Genomic DNA, 21,416 nt, shown 5'->3' with positions numbered 1-21,416 from the left:
TAGTTTTTCATATTATTGTGTGAACTGCAGAATTCTTACATCGCCATATAACTTAATACAACACTCAACTAATTTTTTTTTGTTTTTAAGGAAATGTTTTTTTTTTTGAAGGTTTGAATAAGAGATGGACCCTTTACAAAACAATTAGATCAATTAGATATTCGTTATAAGACATCATTTAAGGCCAGGTTCACATCTAACTTCACATTTAGTTTCACCTATCCTGTAGTCTGCTGGACCGCTGGGGCACCACACAAGATCTGTCAATCTTCTTTATCCATTCTTCTCTGTCATTTGTCTTTGATAGAATTTTATTATGATGTTCTTTCTGAAAATATTGAAACCTGCCTTTTTACCTGCCTGGGTGGACCACTTCGGGGGCCGATTTTGAGTTTGTGTTTCCACACAAACTGTCTTTGTAACCTTGTTTTCTTTAGTTTTTTTTTTGCTCTATCACTTCCAAATCCTGCCTATGCGTTCTATCCTTCTGAAGATTTGTCTGTTGAATGCCACGGGAACTTTCGGTTCTTTGTCAATAATTGAATATCCTTATAGATGATACTTATTAAAATTACAGGTTTCGACTGTTCACTCAGAATTGAATATTATTACCAACAATCCAGCTGTATGGCGAGGGATGGTGGAGGGCAGGGGTTCAAACATGGGACCATTGAAACGACAGAGCAGAGTGCATACCACAGGACCAGGCAGTCCTTGTGGATAGTGTTCCTTAGTTGCACAACCTTGTTAACTAAATTTCTTAGTTGAACCTTTTTTTCATAGAGAGAGAGACAGAGGGAAACAGAGACAGAGACTAAGAGAGAGAGCGCAAGAGAGAGAAAGAGAGAAAGAGACAGAGAAAAAGAAAGAGAGAAGAGAGAGAGAACGAGAGAAAGATAGAGAGAGAACGAGAAAGAGAGACAGAGAGAAAGACAGAAAGAGGGAGAAACAGAGAGTATATTTATGGTGTTTTTGCCAGAGTTAGATTATTGACCATTTCTTTACTAGTTGATGTTTAATATTAATGGATGCTCGGAACTAATGAGATCATTTGTCAGTTATCGCCATTACCTACACCTGTTGCCTTGTATGGGCATCATTTCTTGAACATTAAATGCATTAGGTGACTCCCTCGTATCTCTAGCTGACACAGTGGCGGGGATGGGGGGGGGGGGGGGGGGGGGGGTTATGGGTGCATGTTACGTGGACAAACTGAACACTTTAGACAGCAGGAGATATACGACTCGTGGAAATGATTTCTGAAGTGAAGATTCTGTTTTCAATGTTCTCTGTAAATTATTGTATGTCCTAGTTAACTTTTGCATTTTCATTCGACCTCGCTCTCTTTTTCTCTCTATCTTTCTCTCTCTCTCTCTCTGTCTCTCTCTCCTTATCTATCTATCTATCTATCTATCTATCTATCTATCTATCTATCTATCTATCTATCTATCTATCTATCTATCTATCTATCTATCTATGTATCTATCTATCTATCTATCTATCTATCTATCTATCTATCTATGTTTTCTCACTCTTGTATCTCTACCGTTGATAGCCTACTGCGCTGTAGAGATCTATTTAACCACACATATATGTTTAGAAAGAAGTCGCAACACAAAACTTTGTCTTTTCTTCAACATATGCATAGGTCAGTGTCACAGAATGGTATTTTACTTAAAGGTTTGCTTGCTGCGACACCTCATTAGCACCTCGTGTCCGTGACCTGTTTAGTTTCACTGTTGAGACTTCAATTATTTACATACGTTTCATCCGGGCATTAATGCGTTTGATGTTTCCATCTGTCCATCGTGTCATGTGGTACAACGTTCACAAAACACAACAAGACCGTGAAATCAATACAACAGCAGCCGAACCTTCCCGGCTTGCATAGCGTCGGGTCTGTGGCTTTGGTTTTTGACTTCCGCCATTGGTTAGCGAGAATGTTAATTGAAATCACGGCATGAAAAAAAAAGGAACTTCTTCTGAGGGATTAACGACTATTGTGTGTGTGAGGTGTGTGCGTGTGTGGGTTGTGTTGGGTACGTGTGTGTATACGTGTGTGTGTGAGAGAGGGTATGTGTTTCATTTGGTTGTTGCTGTAGTTGTTGCGATGGACGCAGAGACATTCGCTCACAAGCTTGAGACTGTCTTCTGGGTTTATACAATAAATGTATTGGTTAGTTGACAAAACGTATATAAGTAAACTATCCAGGGTCAAAGTTGTCCAAGACAAAATGGAGGTGAGTTGTGTCTTCAGTGACACCCAAAATTTCCTAAAAATCAATGAGGTCTCACGAATAGGTAACATGATGCCATAGAAAGTGTTTTACATTAAATTGTAATAACTTGAATACAACCACTACCTGTCAAAGTCATGTCTTTTCTAGTTTACGAGATCTAAGCGGGACGGACAGACAGACCACTCAAAACTCATACATGCCGGCTTTTCCCAATGGCTCTATTAATTCTTGGTAATTATTTTTAATTCTACATTATTGAGAGATAGTTGTAAATGGATACTTCTTCCCCTTAGATAAGCTTTTTATTTAAAAAGTATTTTTACATTAGCTTTTTTTCAATGGCTGAATCGTAATCTGAGCCATTTATTTGTATGCTACAGATTCAAACAAAGTGCTATGTAGTGTTTCAATTGAATGAGTTTGTATGTTGGTGTCATGCCCAGATCTACGGTGAATCAAAAAGTTAATGGAGAGATAAAAGTTCATAGTTTCGCTTTGCACATTTTTTTTTCTAACATGATTTTAAAAAATCCTTATCGATTTTATTTCCAAATAATGCTGCATATTAAAATCAATAATAATTTTAACTGAGTGTTTAAGGTTACAGACAGATTTTTTAAAATTATGTATATATATAAAAGTGGGTATACATACATACATACATATATACACATATATACACATATACACACATATATACACATACATACATACATATATACACATATATACACATATACACACATATATACACATACATACATACATATATACACATATATACACATATACACACATATATACACATACATACATACATATATACACATACATACATACATATATACACATATATACACATATACACATATATATACACATACATACATACATATATACACATACATACATACACACATATATACACATATACACACATATATACACATACATACACATATATACACATACATACATACATATATACACATATATACATACATATATACACATATATACACATACATACATACATATATACACATATATACATACATATATACACATATATACACATACATACATACATATATACACATATATACATACAAATATACACATATATACACATACATACATACATATATACACATATATACATACATATATACACATATATACACATATATACATACATATATACACATATATACACATACATACATACATATATACACATATATACACATACATACACACATATATACACATCTATACCCACTTTTAAAATGAACATTTGACGTTTTAGGCGACCACCCGAAAGAGGAAAAGCCGCTTTTGGTTTCTGTGTCATCTGTCTGCCCGTCTGTCAGTCCATATATCACTTTGAGACCTAAAAAAAACTACTAGAAAATCATTTTAAAATCCGATTCCATGTTATTTTGTAGCTTTGTAAATGTAGATGTGAAGCCTATTCTCTGTGTTCTGAAAGCAAAACTTGTGTGTTTAAATTAAATATGTATCTAGTTTTAACATCATACTTTAAAGACATATTTATATGGTTTTTGCAAATAGTTGTAATATCACACACAGCCGTAACTGAGTACGAAATACAAGAAAATATAAAAATAGTTACACGAAAACCAAAGCTTATATAAAAGGAAAGAACCACACAATTACTACCACATATTGAGAGATTTATTTTTCTATCTAAAAAAATTAAGTAAGTACTGCTAATTAATTAAGTAATTATTTGTTATTGAATCATGTGTTGTCATCGACATTAAATAATTGTGCACAAGTTTCAGCTTGATCCGACAACGGAAAGTGGGAGAACTAACGCGTACAAGATTTGTACCAGACAGACAGAGTTGGTATCAGCTTTGTAATCATGTTGAGTAGCATTTATATATACAGTTGTTGTTTTTAAAGAGATATATGTTCATGCCCAGAGAATTTGTCCTATAGCAATATTCAATTTTTTGTTATGCTGCAATTATTCATTGACAAAAGATATGTGGTACTTTGATACGTGGAACATTGTGAAAGTGTAAACATTGGTATCTTATCTTATATAATACAGACGTTACTTCAAAAAAGAAGATGATTACGTTATGGTATTGTCATGGTTATCCATCAGAACAAAGGAGGAGGGGGCTATAAGGTGTGGGGTATAAACTTTTGTGTTTTATCTGAAACAAGCATATTTCCATGACTAGTTCGACTGCACCAATATAGTTTCAACGAACTGCACCAACTCAATATCAGCCTGCTAATAGGCCATTGCTTCATATCGAAATTTTTTTAATTCTATTTATTAATATTAGTTGTATTATTTTATTCATTTTTTAATATAAAGACAATGATAAAACCTTCTATTATATTCTTAATTGGCCTCGTTTTTTTAAAAATAAGCTGAGATTCAGCTTGGAAGCAATTTCTTCTGGCTGAACGAGAATCTTATGGAGGAACTTTCTTTTCAGATCCTATTCACTTCAGAAAACTGGGTTGGATTTCATTCTAGTTTTAGGGATTTTTTTTTTGTAAACAGAACGATTCAAAACATTAGGGGGGGGGATGATTTTGTCAGATGAATCTTTTCTTCTATTGGTGTACATGAAAACGACTACTTGAAATGTATGGCTTATATATATATATAGGGCTTTTTTTGTAAAAGAAAAATAGGTACCGGTACTCAGTGAATTAGTAATAAACGTTAAAATACAAGAAAAAGGTGCCGGTACGACGTACCAATGCGTACCGTCACAAAAAAGAACTATATAAATATATATAAAGTGAGAGAGAGAGAAAGAGAGAGAGAGAGGGGTATATATATATATATATATATAGAGAGAGAGAGATAATATATATATATATATATATATATATATATATATATATATATATATATATATAGATAGATAGATAGATAGATAGATAGATAGATAGATAGATAGATAGATAGATAGACAGGTAGATAGATAGATAGATAGATAGATAGATAGATAGATAGATAGATAGATAGATAGATAGATAGATAGAGAGATAGAGATAGAGTCATAGATATAGATTGTAAACGGATCGCTTGCTTGACCACTCATTGATGACAATTAGTCAATAAAAAAACTAGTGAAAGAGGAGGACTTCTATAATTGTTTATCCTAATGTTAAATACATTCGAAACTAAAATACTTTATTTCTTATGTTGCAGAGTATTTTCAAAGTTAAATTGTCGGTGTTCATACTTTCTTTACATAGATTTAACGGAAACACCTTGGAATAAAGGATTCAAACAATAATCTTCTAAATAATTAGCAATAAACTCTGATGCTACTAGTGAAACGTTTGTGAACTAGTGAAACGTAGTCAGTGAACTGACTGAGACCATTCAAGTGGAGTAATTTTCTGACAGCCATGTACAATAAGACATTTAGCTGAAGGTAAGGCCTTATACCTTTTTTTTTTTTTTACATATTTTTCACTCCGTCTGTCAGTTACAATGTTTACCCACGTGATTTCTCCCTTTTCCTCTTCTCGGGTCAAGATGAAACTTTGCACAATTATTCATTGTCCCTAACAAAACATGAATAAATGAAACAATTAACCAATTAATTAATTAATCGGTGGTAATTAATTAATTTTGATTAACATAGAAAAAAGGGAAACACATTTTTCATTATATAGATATATTTCTTTAAATGTGCAGTTACTTCTCTTATATAAACTTTGTAATTTTTAAGGCAATTTTTATAATTTCTTAAAACATTTCTATGAGACATTATATTAAGGTTAGAGGCGGAAATGTTTTTAAGAAAAACGTCATTGAGACTAAGAATATATAGAGTAGAATATATAGGTTGCTGTTTGAAATATTCGCCTTATGGGGCGTTTCTCAAGATAAACCCAGTTCAACCACGAAATAAAACCATTTGTCTCTCTCTGCGTGCCTCGTCCCTCTCAGCGCTTTCGCTTTACTCTTTATGTTGATGGACTTGTAATGAATAGTCCATAGTGATCTAACTGATGACATAAAGACTACAGCTAAAAGCCAATTGTTCGCTATTAAAGTACGCGCTACTGATGATGAAGATAATGCTTTGTCTTTTGTCTTACGAAGTTAATATTCAATAACTGTACACATTTAAACAAAGTTTAACACAGTTTATTATAATTAGTGGTATTTATATAATAACGTGTACACACCTTTTACCAGACAGACAGACGGAGTGACTTGATAAAAATGTATCTTAAGTTTCCAGACTTTAAAAGGTGTGCTGAAGTCATTAGAGTCTGAAATAAATTGATTCTGCTTTTGAAGTTACTTAATTTCGTTTCATGATTAAGCTCGGACTACTTTTAAGATTTCTAAAAGTTTCAGCCTCTCTATAGCCTAAGGCGAATGACGTTGCCGGCAAGGATCATAGGCCAAGCATCTCTGAAATATAAACCAATTTCCATAGTTTTAAAAAGGACTGAAAAGGCCGGGAGCCATCTTGGACATGACAACCGTTGTCATTGGTTACAGGGGGAAAATACTCACTAAAGAGTTGTAAATAAGCCTCTTTTAAAATTTATTTTTTTTTGGGGCCACATTTTAAATGACTTTGACCTACACCTGAATTTAGACCAGCATATTTAAGCTACAAATAAAGAGTTATATTTAATGATGTGTAACAATTACAGCTCAATCACCCTTTCATAATAATAATAATAATAACAATAATAATACTAATAATAATAACTGACCTCACAGATACCTTCAAGCCCTTAACATTCCTAGGAACATTCTCGTTGCTGTCAGGGAGCGGTACTGCTGCAGACCTGCCACATCACCTGAGAGGAACTCCTATTGGTAGCAAGGCTGGAAGGGTTAGTCCTCCCGTAGAGCCTTGGCGAGAAACTCTGCTGTTAGGCTGAGTGCCTTTAAGCTTCCATACAGGTAAACTGACTCTGCAGACACACTATCGCGCAAGATATGCGCCACTGTTTCCACCGACTCTCCACAATGTCAGCATCGGGCACCAAAGTTTGGCCGGAACCGGGCAAAATAAGCGCCAACAGGGCAGTGACCAGTCCTACACTGAGCAATAATGGATCGCTTCGGCCTTTTAAGCCTCCACCATAGGTCGCGGTCCGGGTGACGCAAATGCTGCCAGACTCCACGGGCTTTGTTTGGGCCATCCCAAGATTTCAAACACTTTTCATGTTTTAATGTCGTAACTTGGTGAAGCGTACTTGGGGCCTCGAAAGTGGGTACACATCACCAGAAAATTCCTTAGTGGAACCTGAGGGACTACGATGAATTTTGTTTCCCTTTAACGAGACTTGACCCTGGCTTTGCCAGAGAATGAATACTCGTTCGTTTCTAACATAATAATAATAACAATAATAATAAAATTTGGATAGCACTGTTAACAGAAATAATGTAGGCTCATGACGCTACGATAACATAACAAACATAAACACAAGAGTTAAAATGACAAACTAATCTAAAAATGTAATGAACAGATAGGTCTTAATGCTCTTCTTCAATGTAGTGAAGCAAGATGTTTGAGCTCAATAAGGACTGAGTTCCAACCTTTGGTCCGTGCACTGAAAAATGTCGCAGACCGTAACTTTTGAAGGAGAAACGTGGCACAACTAGAAGTGTCTATGCCAATGGCGGGCAGGGCTCGCTGAGGGACATATGGAGTGATCAGATACGAACCCATTTATTTATTGTTGTAGATGCCTCTTTAACAAAGTGTGGTAACCTTGTAGTCCATTCTAGCATTTACAAGAAGCCCATATACTGAAAATAGTGTACGCAAGAGATACGTTGCAGAACTGTATCTTGTTTGTTGTTCTGAATTCGCTGCAGCTTGGCCATTTGGTCATCGTTGTTGTCTCAACCAACAGTCTCACTAGAGTAACTAGAGTTCTCTTTTCTTTTGTTTTTAAAACTTCGAATTACGATCTAATTTTAATTAACTATGGTTATCACGTGACCGTTCGTTTTGGTGTATGAGGTCCATTTAGAAGCTATGTTGAAATTCTGTTCGCTACGAAGCTGGGTTCTCTGAAACTTTTATCATTCTTAAACTGGTTGTTCTCATTCTGCACGTTCTGAAAATGAACCTTCTCAAACTGGTCTTTCTCAAACGGATCATTCTGAAACAGAACCTTCTCAAACTGATCGATCTGTTTGTCGTTTCATTACAAAGCTGTGAGCTGGCTCACTTGAGTTTAATATTTACTTTGTCTTTTAAATGTAAGTGTTTTTATTGGCTTTTGAAGTTTTGACATTAAGATTTCTCATTACTACTATTGTTATTATCAATATCATTGTTATTATTATTATTATTGGTACCAGTAGTCCTACTACTATTACATTAACTATTAGATGTAGCCTGTGTTTTCTATTATACAGTATTTCATTATTATAATATTCACAAGATCTTGAAAATCAAAAAAACTTGAACATCCCAAAAGGCGTTTCGACTTACTAAAATAGCAACCAATGAACGGACTTAACATGCAGTAATGGGCTTAGCAGGCAATAATGGGCTTAGCATATCAGGCAGTAATAGGCTTAGCATATCAGGCAGTAATGGACTGAACATATCAGGCAGTAATGGACTTAGCAGGCAGTAATGGACTTAACATATCAGGCAGTAATGGACTTAGCAGGCAGCAATGGACTTAACATATCAGGCAGTAATGGACTTAGCAGGCAGTAATGGACTTAGCATATCAGGCAGTAATGGGCTTAGCATATCAGGCAGTAATGGGCTTAGCTTATCAGGCAGTAATGGACTTAATGTATTGTTCTAATTTGGGGCTGAGCGGTGAAGTGCTTGGCTTCCGAACCGAGAGGTCCCAGGTTCGAATCTCGGTGGACTGGGATTTTTCAATTTCGGTATTTTAAGGACGCCTTTGAGTCGTACCTGACTTAATTTGGGGAAAATAAAGGCATTTAGTGGTTTAGCTGGCTACATGACACCCTTGTTAACCGTCTGCCATAGAAACAGATGACGTTTACATCATTTCCCTATATATCTTACTTACGTGTATTGGGATGCAAGCTCTCTCTGTAAGGAACATCCGCAGCCTATTCCCAGCCAGTCCCTACGGATATTACTTCTTTGTTTCCATCTATTTGGCCTCCATGTTATGACTGTCTTTAGCCTCTAAAGAAAAGCCTCGCTAAGCTCAAACGACGTTCAGTGACCACTGTTAATAGTCAAATTGTTATTAGTATGGACTTAGAAATATTTTCAAACGGTTGAAAGTTTATTTGTTAAATACAGATGTAGTACAAAAACATCTAGAGTAAATGGACACGATTTATAACTGCCCCATACCATGAAATGTGTATGCCTGGCAATAAGACAACAGAAGGATTGACTGTGAGAGAAGTCCGCGGTTACTTTAGTATGGAACTTGGGCAGATGAGATTGAAGGGGGTAGTCTAAAGCGAGTTCCCGTTCCATGGATCTACTATTATAAATATGGCACCTAGGAAACGAATTTATGCTACAGAGATACTCTTTCAAACATGTTTCATGCCATTAAGAAGCTATACAAATATCATAAACATTCAATACTGGCGACTTGCCGGTTGACTCGCTAGACAAACACTCTAATAAAACGACAGAGGAGTTAACGTTACAATAAGCTACTCAGTATGTTCAATAAATCACCAACAGTGGCAGAAATGCTCAGAGTGGCATAATGATAAATGTACATTTCTTGTTCCAGATGCTAGGACAAATTTGTACAAATGCTCCTTCTTCCCTAGTGCTATTACAGCATGGAATGGGTCGCCTGAGCCAGCCAGGAAAACCAGTGACTTGGCATTTAAGGCATTAATTAACATGCACGACTAGATTGACCTAGAAATACGCGTAGGAAGTAATCATCTTCTTTCTTTCTTTCTTTTGGTTGAAGTATTTTATAAAACAGTAGCCGCCCCTAGTATATTGCTAAAAGAAATGAACGCGATGAATTGCGTCATTTGTTCGAGATTTTGTTTTAGAAATACTCTTGTAACTATGTAACATTGAATATCCAGCCCAAATTGTTTTACGAGAGTATCTGATTGAATTTCACAGCACGCGCTATGGTTCACAAACAGTATAGATCTTTTTGGTCGATTGAAAATTTCTAATCAATAGAATAGATTTTTGAACGACACGCATGATCGCTGCTTTTCATCGCTCCAAAAAGTAATAATGATTATAAATTAGAATTTTATTAGAAATTTAAAAATCTACTTAGGTTGAAATCATTTTGTGTTTTCTATACGAGTGGAAATGTGAGCAGGTTGCATCTTGCCCCCCCCCCCCCCACGCATACGCACACTTGAAATCAGGTAGGGGAGTTAAATTCTGTGATCTATACTTAATACAAATTTAGCTCCCTTAGGAGAAACTTTTGATCGTATAAAAGAAGACAAAAAAAAGGTCTGATAGAGAGATAAAAGAAATGAGCGCCAGACTAATATCGATCTGTCATTGAGCTATTGCATAGGTATGAACCTAATGACCAACATACTTATCCCAGCAATCAGGCTTGCAAAAGAAGAAAGTCTTCTCTTTCCTCTTCTCTTTCTCTCTCTCTCTCTCTCTCTCTCTCTCTCTCTCTCTCTCTCTCTTGTGTTGTTATGTGAATAAAAACAATCAATTAATGACATTTTTAAAGCAAATATATATTAGTCATGTCATTTAATTATCGGTATTAGGTTATTCCGGATTCTGAGTATAAATATATTGCTATTACATCGGCAAAAAAGGTTATAAGAACTCGTGCGCCAATGCCTATTAACCCTCGTCAACTCTCTTGTGTTGAAAAACAATCATTTTTCCCTCTACCTAGGCCGTGTGACGTAGTGGAAAGTTTTTTTTTTCACTTTGACATCATTCGGAATAATTTTATTAAATGAAATGCCGTAATAACTTGTGCGTCAATGTCTATAATCCTCATTAACTCAATAGTGTTGTAAATGTATTTTCTTTTTAGTCTAACTAGGTTGTGTGACGTAGTGGAATTTTGTTTTCATTTTGACTTTATTCGGAATAGTTTTATGAAATGAAATGCTATAACAACTCTTGCAAAAATCTTTATCAACCCTTGTCGACATTCTCATGTTAAAAAGACATTTTTAGTCTAACTAACTAACCAGTGTGACGTGAAAAGTTTTTTCCTTTTCGTCATTCGGAATTTTATTTATGGTCAGTTGAGGCTCGCCTCTGAGTTTGAGAGATAACACAAACTTTCTTTGTAGTCTTTTTAACAAATATTTTCATATTAATTCTTATTACGATAGAAGTACAATAGAAGTAAATTATTAATATTTTCATAATTATCTTGCCACGTACTGTTTATAGTTTTAAAACAGTTCTATCATCTGGAACCAAATCTCTCACTAACAGGCTTGATACAGTTGTAGCATTGTAAAAATTATTCTAAAGTAACAGGTTTTACAAATAAAAAAAGATAAATAGTAAATGAAACTAGAGGTTTTTAAACAAATATTACAACTAATTTTTAAAGTATTAAATTGTTACGTTTGAAACAAATAAGACCATGCTTTTTAACAGATGAAAAATGAAACTATGTGTTTTAAACGAATAAAACTTTTTTTTTAAATAAATAAAACTAGGTTTTTGAAAAAGGACCACAAATGCATATTTATAAGTCTTTAAAAAAAATATCTCAAGCAGTGGATGGTGTCCAAGTGGTTATTGTTGACATTCTGTTTCTCTAGAAATAACTATTTCGCCGCAGGGTGCATGGCTTCTCGAGCTCTCATTCACAAGGAGCTGATAATGATTTAATTGATCATAACACAGTTCATTGATACGCTCCGTGGAGTGCTGCAAGAAGACGCACAAGCAAGGCTCTCCACGCTCCCTGTCATAAGTCATCCGCATTTAGGCCTCGAGAGACAGACTTTAGTCCTACTTGGTATAAGTCTCTCCTGCGTGAGTGATACTGATTCCACTCGGTCTCCCGTTGGATCAGTTTATGAGGGCGTCTGGCGCCTACAAGACATACATTCTCATCAAAATTGAATAACAAAAAAAAGGAGCTTGTTTAAACAACTTTTTACAATCGTGAAATAAATAATGTTGTAAAAAATATTTTTTACGATCTCAGTATTATTTGGCTATTAAATATTACTGTATCATATATTTTTTTTTGTCCAATGTAAATTGTCTGAGTAAATATAAGCTTAAGAAGCTGGAAAAAGAACAATTATTATGTTAGGTAAATACTATGTAGTCAGTAGGCAGGGACGGCCTTAGGCAAGGCAACCTAGGCAGCCGTCTAGAGAATCAGATTGGTGGGGGCCTCGCAAACCCCCCCCCCCTTTTTTTCTCCACGCAGCTAATATATCCTCAGGAAAGGAGTACAAAACTAAAACAATGCTGATATTAGGATCTGGGGGTCAACTTGGGTGTCATTGTTGGGTTTGGTGTTGTTGTTGTTTTCTTTGCTATTTCCGTTGTTTTCTTTGATCTATTGATAATTTTGAAATCGTAAAAATGTAGCAGTTTAGAAAAAGACACTTGATTTTGTAAGAGCCCAACTTTCAACTAAGTAAGTAAGTCAACTTTCATTACGGTGTTAGGTTTAGAAATATTGGAGAGATATCTAGTATAATGTTAGAAGTATTAGTGGATATCTGGTATAATTTTAGACAAGGTTTAGAAATATTGGAGAGATATCTAGTATAATGTTAGAAGTATTAGTGGATATCTGGAATAATTTTAGACATATATATATGTATATAAAGATGTAGCAAAATGTTAGAAATATTGGTGGATATCTGGTATAATTGTGGATATCTGGTATAATTGTGGATATCTGGTATAATTGTGGATATCTTTTATAATTGTGGATATCTGGTATAATGTTTAAAGTATTGGTTGATATCTGACAGGCTATAATTAGAAACATGATGATTGAGTCGTGTTTGGGACGTACGGAGAGGGAAGGAAAGAGAAACAATATAAAATCAGCTGATCCAGCTTAAAATCTCACGCTCAAATTCTGAAGGTTTTTTTATTATAAATATCATAATGAGCTTGATTGAACAAGGTTAAGCGGCAAAGCACTTGGCTTCCTAACCGAGGATTCTCAGGCTCAAATCTCAATGAAAAATGGAATTTTGTCTGGTAAAAAGTTTGTACACTTTATTTCTCCCACACCTAATCTCGGATCAAGCTGAAATTTTGCACAATTATATTTTTTACCTGACAACACAAGAATCAATGAAAAATATTAACCAATTATTTAATGAACTGATGGTAACTAATTATTTTGTTTGGTATCTCCAACAAGAAAAAGAAATTGTACTTGACTGAATAGGTGGTATAAGCTGAATCAGTCCCCTTTATAGGTAGCGCTTTATAGTAAGTTTGTGTGTTTGTGTGTGTATATATATATATACAGATTTATTGTTGTTGGTCTAATGGTCTAGATGGCTGCCTGGTTGTGCGGTTTGCGCGCTGGACTGTCGTTCGGATTTATCGATGGTCGAGGGCTCAAATCCTGCCCGCTCCCATCCTCCGTCGTCCTGCGGGAGGTTTGGACTAGGAAGTAAACTATCTTCAACTCTGAAGGAACATCCGAAACATGTAAAACATTTTACAAAACATTTTAGACCTATTACGAATTGAATGACATGACTGATCTAAACTAATTGTTACAACTACACTTGGTGTTATAAGCTTTCTTCTTTGTTGTTGTTGTCCATTGTATTCATTGTGACTTTCTTAATTTCTAACTAGACATACTTCCTTAATATCAGTTAATATCCAAACGTTTTACATAACAATTACATCATCCAAGTGCATGCAAGTATCATTAGCGGTCCAATGCACGCGTCAATGTGTCCGAAAATTAAAAGTCGATATACGAATTTCGTATGTACCAATATACTTCTTTTTTCCCTTTCCTCAGCTTAAGATTGAGTGGCAGTATGTAACTGTGTGTTGCTTTTAGCGTGTATTTAAAGGTGTGTATGTATGATAGTCTATCGCTGTAAGCTTTCATTATGAGGGGGAGGGGGGGGTTGTAGTAAGCGTGTATGTAAGTTTGTGTGCCCCTGTATTCTACTCTCGTGTGTGTTGATGTAAGCGTGTAGGCTACATATGTATGTGTTGGTACCGTACAAGCGTTTTTTCTACGCTTGTAAGTGTATGATTTTGATAATACGATGGGATGAGCCTATCTGTCTTGTAGTTATTGATGCTTGTCTGACTTGGACAGATTACTCTGCAGATGTCTGAGTTTCTTGTATGGGTGTATTCACCATGGGCGTAGCCAGGGGGGGTTCTTGAGGTTCAACCTCCCCCCCGAAATGAAATTCCCCCCCCGAGGGGGGGGGGGATCGGAATTCAGTAATTGATTTTTTGCTTTGATTTTGTTTATTTTGGGTGACATTTTAATACTATACCATCACTTGCCCCAGCGCAACCAAAGGGTTTTGAGTTTAAAACCCCCTACCAGGGGGGTTTGAGTTCAAAACCCCTATCAGGGGGTTTTGAGTTTAAAACCCCTACCTGTTGGTTTTTAGTTTAAAATCCTACCAGGGGGTTTTGAGTTTAAAATCCTCTACCAGGGGGGTTTGAGTTCAATTGAGTTGAAAACTCTCTACCAGCGGGTTTTGAGTTTAAAACCCCCTACCAGGGTTTTTTTTGCAGTTAAATCCCTCTCTTCTAATTACAAAACAAAACAAAAAAAAAAGGAAACAACTATCCCCAAATTCCAAGAGCACAGTTAAGGAAGATTTTGATTTTATAACCCCCTATTCAATATAAACAAAGCAAATTACACACTCAAAATTCTATGAGAGTAGCCTAAGGGTTTTGAGTTGAACCCCCCCCTCCTCTTCAGTAGGGTTGAAAGCTAAAAAAAATACCTCTTCAATATAAAACAAGATTACAAAGAAGTCGAAGTCGGATCCCTGTCGGATCTGCATATTCGCAAATAATATTCAAGAGGTGATTTAATTTTCATGTTCAAAAGTAATAATGTTTCAAAGATTCATTTGCCGTAAATTTAAATTTAAATTAAATTAAAAATAGTAGATTAGTTTTAGTATATTATAACATTGCAATATTGATCAAAACGTTTGGAAATGAAAATCTACACTTTTTTTTTTACACTTTAAGTTTAGAAATTGAAATTCTACAACTTAATCTAGTCTATTTTAGTCTAAACTAGATCTAGAAATTCTAGATCTAGACTCTAAAATAATTTTAATTAGAATATAAATCCAGATCTAGATATACTGTAATAAAAATCTAGATCTAGTTTAAAAAATCTAGATTAGATCTAAATCAAGATATCATTCCTTTTTTAAACGCAAGTCACATAACGAGGCTTAATAAACATTACTATACCGAGTTCTTTTTTCATTTCATTTGAAGAATTAATTCCATATAACATCAGAGGGAAAAAAAACACTAGGTCATACGGCCTAGCTAGACTAAAAATCGCCTTCATCAATACCAGCCATTTATCGAGTGTTCATAGACTTTGGTGCACCGAGTGCGTTCTTTAAGCATTTCACTTAAAGAATTCATTCCATATGACGTCAAAGGAAAAAAAAACACTACGTCACACGGCCTAGCTAGAATAAAAATCACCTTCATCAATACGAGGCATTTATCGAGTGTTCATAGACATTGGTGCACCGAGTGCGTTCTTTTAGCTTTTCATTTAAAGAATTCATTCCAAATGACGTCAAAGGAAAAAAAAAGACTACGTCACACGGCTTAGACTAAAATATGTTTTCATCAATACGAGCAATTTTTCGAGGGTTAATAGACATTGGTGCACAGAGTGCGTTCTTTTAGCATTACATTCAAAGAGTCCATTCATATGACGTCAAAAGCTAGTATCGGTACTATAACAAAATGTCTTTATTTACACGAGATATTTAACGTAGACATTGTGTTCTAATAGAATTTATTTAAAGAGGATCAAAGCCGCATTGTTTTTGCGTTTTGTCTGTCAGTCGGTCTGTCCGTCATCTTGATATAAAAAAAAACAACAACTAAAAGTTATTAAAAATTGATTAACCTTTATTTTACGTTTCAAAACATCGCAATAATTTTTAGGTATGAACACAATTGAAAAGTTTATATAATAGATTGTTCCGGATGTTTGTATAAATAGTAAAAGAAAAAGAGAATTTCAGATAAATTTAATACCGTTAATTAAATTTTTTGGATGGTCTCGTATAAAAATTAGATGTACTACAGCCATGTGGAGAGATTTTCATACCTTACTTTAGTGTTTGGATTCTGTTTTCCTTAAAAATCGGAACATAATATTAACGATAATTAGATTTTTTTAATGTTTTAGGTAGAAAGTTAAATGTACTGTAAGAGAGAAGTGAGTTAAAATATTTTTCATAAAAATCCGTAAAAACATTATTTCGTAAATGAGAAGATTATTTTTTTATTAATTAGAAGAGGGAGTTCAAACAATTATTTGGCGTTAGTAGATTTTTAAATAAATTCGGAAATTTCTGGCGACGATTTGTAAGAAACAAAATCCGGAACATTCTTTATCGATTACAAAATTTCTATGTTATGTTTCAGCAAGAAAATTAAATGTCTAAAAAGTAATTTTAAGTAATCAATTCCAGTAAATTACTTTTTTTAAAACCCTGAACAACCTATTGTCAATATTTTTAAAATTTGTTTAAAGATGAAAATACGGAACAATTTGATATTGATAACCAAATTATAGTGACGCATTGTCAAATAATATAAGTTTAATATTAGTAAATTATGCGATTTCAAACAATCATTAGGCATAATTCATGTTTTGTAAAACAATATCCGGAACATTTTTACACTTAATGAAATATAAGTCAGTATAGAGATTTTGATTTAGCATTAATATGCTATTTACATAAAAAACGGAACAACACATTATTGATAATGTGTTTTTGCAACGTTTAAGCATGGAAATTGAATGTAATATAAGTTAGAAGAGCAAACAAACATTTATTGGCGTTGATTAGTTTTGCACTAAAAAATCCGGAACAATCAATTTTAGATACTTAAAACTATTGAGATTTTACGGGAGGAACATTAAAGGGTAAATCAGATTTTCAATAGCTTTTAGAGTTCTAGTTTTTTAAATCTAATCGTGACGGACAGACCGACCAACAGACAAAACGCACAAAAATAATCTTCTTTTATTCGGATGGGGGCACTAAACAAAAAATAAATAAAATCTGATTTTTTTAAAAAGTTTAAGGAATTGGTTTAGCACCTGATCATGTTGCGACGTTTCGCTACTGCACGAGAATCGCTGCATAAAAAGTCCATTTTAAAAAAATGTGCGTGATATTTACAAACAAAGTGCATTTTTAGCCTTTATAAACAAACAGAAATGTTTTCTTTTAATTTTAGCAGCTAGTTGACCAGAAAAAACATCTTTAACTATTATTTATATTTGTTGTAAACATTTCCTGTACATTTTAAAAATATATTTGACTTATTGATACTGAAAATACATAAAAATTGTCCATCTTTGTTAGCATATTGTAACATTGCCTCCCTTACATTTACGTAATTGTTTTAGAATTGGTGTATTTTTATGAAAAAATCGCTTGCATAATTAATTTTATAAATTAAACGGTTTGCTTTTAGAAAACCAAAAGTAGCCGTTGCACCTAAACTTTTCAAACCGCATTTAATGATGAAATAATATTTTTCATATCTCTTCTAGTTTTCGAGATCTGAGTGTGACTGACGGACAGACGGACAGACAGACAGACGGACAGACGGGCATTTTGCAAAAAAATCCCCCCACCCACCCCCACCCCCCGAAAAAAAAATCCTGGCTACGTCCATGGTATTCACTGTGACTAACCACCAAGACGTAGATACACACACACAGGTAACAAGTGAAAAGACTAAGTCCAAACTGCTAGACAAATTCAGATGATGATTTAATACAGAAAAAGGTCACAGTCGAGTGTCTGTCGATAAATACATGTTATCCCTAAGAAATCCTAACACCAACTGATTTTCTGTCTCTAAGTAGTCTCTAACCCAACTAAGTCATAACGTCACTAGTCGTAGTTGCCTTCAAATTCCGTCAGTTAAGTTGCGTCTCTATATAAATTAATAATACTAAATGTCTTACATTGACTAAATACATGATTGTACTATCTTATTAAGAAAACACAATATCACCTACATTCCAACGTTTTTTTTTTAATAAAGCTGACTTCCGGTTGAGCCTGACAACATCGTCTTGTGAACATTCTCTGACCAGCGGCCGATATGATAAAGAAAAAAGAAGCACAACGGAGCTATTGACCGCCCTGTTAATTAGCTGTCGGTTTTCAGCCGTGATTCTTATCAGACTGTTGCAACTTTGTTAATTGTGGCGTCTTAGTCTAAGGGGAGATAATCATTTTTCCCATCCGAGCAGACGCATACGGAATTATTAGTCTAATTTAATGACTATAAAATTCTGTATTGCTGGTTGTTTTAGGACATAAGTCAAGAAATAGACAAAAAATTCAATTTTTTAGCTATTTATTTTCAATTCCGAAACATCACGTGACTAAAATTTGGAAGTATTCGTCATAAGAATAGAATAGACCTCATTCACCAATCATAAACAAACAACATTTAGCCACGTGATTCACTATCTCTTCTATACAAGATACTATTTAATTCTTAATATACAATGGCTATCACGTGACAGTTTTTTCCGTTGTTTTATCAATATTACAACGTGACCAAATGTTGTTTGTTTACGATTGGTGAATGAGGTCCATTGAAGTGCCACCCCTCCCCTACACCAGAGCAATAGGAAGCTTTAGCCATACTTAGTATCTGTTTTCATTCCATTACTTTCTTTATCACAAGGGAAGTAAGAGTGTAACACTGAAATGCTCTCTCAAACGGCTCTTCCTAGCATCTTCACCGCCCTTTGACAACGCCGACTGCTTTGGGTTGGTCATGTTCGCGGATGAAGGATTAATAAATCCCGAAAGTTAACTCGCGATTGGCACGAGAAAAAAACTGGTCGCCACCCACCTCCGATATTTGTCTGTGATAAAACGGAACCTCAAAACATTAGACATTGATGTTGATTACTTGAAGACAAAGCCATAGACTGCACCCTGAGGAGAGATATGCTGGCAAAAAAATATGGACAGAAAAAACAACAACATCGGCTTCAGGTCTGGAAGAAAAACTTGCCAAACGAAACTTGACTGGTTTCTCTACCACCAAAGAAAATCTCACTTTAACTTGCGTTGTACGAAAGAATGGACTCTACAGTCACACGAACAAATGATAGACTCTAGTCGTTGTACGACAAAAGAAGTCCAACACCAACACACTAGGATATGATTTCCAAAATAGTCGCTACCAATAATACAAATATCTGCATCTTCATTGCATCTAATGTACATTTTTTTTTTCTAAATCTGTAAAGTGACCGTGAGCTCGGTGGTTCAGTGGTTAAGCACTTGGCTTTCGAACCTGGGGTCCTGGGTTCGAATCTCGATGAATACTGGGATTTCGCATTTCGGGAATTTTAGGGCGCCCCTGAGTCCAACCAACTCTAATGGGTACCTGACTTAAGATGGGGAAAGTAAAGGCGGTTGGTCGTTGGGCTGGCCGAATGACACCCTGCTCGTTTAACGTTGGCCAAAGAAACAGATGACCGTAACATCGTCTGTCTTTTAGATTGCAAGGTCTAAAACTATACATTTTTTACTTTAATAAAGTGACCGCTATCTAAAGAAGCATGACCATTAGACATTTGGATGAGACATGGAATTGAGCCCACCTAACTACCTCACAAACACGCCAACACACATGATACTTCAATATTCTAAAAGTATTTCTATTAGTTCTAGATGAAGAGATTCTAAGATTCAACCCAAAATCTGATGACGTAAAAGAATTGTGAAGCCATAATCGTGGACTTAACTAGGACTTAGGAACTCAACAAACACAGACAGTATTACAAAGTTAATTTCAGAAAGTTGTGCTTGGTTCATGAATCTCATTTCAGTTCCTGCTTTTAGCTCACTCGTTTGTCAGAGTAAAAAAAAAAAAATATTTTGACTACTTTCATTATTGGGACGACTTTGTTTTCATTTGTAATTCTGATACAACATGTCATCCCTTAAACACACTTAACTCAGTCATTTTTACTCTATTATTGGAACATAAAGTAAAAATTAATTTTTTAAATATATATATTACTTTTTTCTATTTCTGCGTGAATTTACAATTTGAACACTGTGGTGCAGTTAAAATCAATAGTAATCAACATAAGAAATTAAACAGTTTGTGTGGAAACACAAACTCAAAGTCGGCCCCCGAAGTGGTCCACCCAGGAAAGTAAAAATGCAGGTATCAATATCTTCAGAAAGAACATCATAATGAAATTCTATCAAAGACAAATGACAGAGAAGAATGGAGAAAGAAGGTTGACAGATCTTGTGTGGTGCCCCAGCGGTCCAGCAGACCAAGAGATATGTGAAAGTGAATATGAAGTGAAATGTGAACCTGGCCTAACTGATGTCTTGTAATGAATATCTAATTGATCTAATTGATCTAATTGTTTTTTAAAGGTCCAATCTCTTATTCAAATCCTAAAAAAAAAAAGAAATAAACATTTCCGTAAAAAAAAAAATCCTTTAGTTAAGTGTTCTATTGTGCTTCCGCCATATTGCAGTTCACGCGATAGTATGAAATACTACTTATTAATTGCTGTTTTAAATAATGTCCAACTTATATGCATACTAAATAGATTTATTTCTCTTTAAAAAAAAGGAAACATTATTTTGGGTAAATGTAGTAATTAGTAGGACAGAACTTACATAACGTAGCAATATAAATGTAAAAAAAAATCTAAAACCATTTGCATAAAGGTGATAAAAATATGGCAATTAGTCATCTCCCCAACTAAAGAGCCTCCCGTGTTTGTTACTATTAATAGTGAATAGTTGTACAAGTGGTGTATTTTTATGAAAAAAACTACTTGCATAAGTGATTTTAAAAATTAGATTTTTCGCTTTTAGAAAAGAAAAAAAGTAGCCATTGCATAGAACTTTGAAAGGACTAAAATATTATGATGTCGGATTTCCATTATCTTTTCTAGTTTACGAGACAGACGGACAGACGGACT

General features: G+C 34.6%; 1 protein-coding gene across 4 annotated transcripts in view; it reads left to right on the top strand.

The window, feature by feature from the left end:
* The window catches only part of LOC106057104 (cysteinyl leukotriene receptor 1-like), a 133,252-nt gene that overhangs the window by 28,560 nt on the left and 83,276 nt on the right, over positions 1-21,416 (top strand). For all 4 annotated transcript variants that reach the window (XM_056024167.1, XM_056024164.1, XM_056024171.1 and 1 more), the window contains exon 2: positions 5,452-5,680. The gene's annotated coding sequence lies outside the window, so the exon portion shown is untranslated. The remainder of the gene's footprint in view (positions 1-5,451; positions 5,681-21,416) is intronic.

This window comes from Biomphalaria glabrata, chromosome 3 (assembly GCF_947242115.1).
Source record: "Biomphalaria glabrata chromosome 3, xgBioGlab47.1, whole genome shotgun sequence".
Classification (NCBI taxonomy): Eukaryota; Metazoa; Mollusca; class Gastropoda; family Planorbidae; genus Biomphalaria; species Biomphalaria glabrata.
This window is presented reverse-complemented; position numbering and strand designations above follow the sequence as displayed.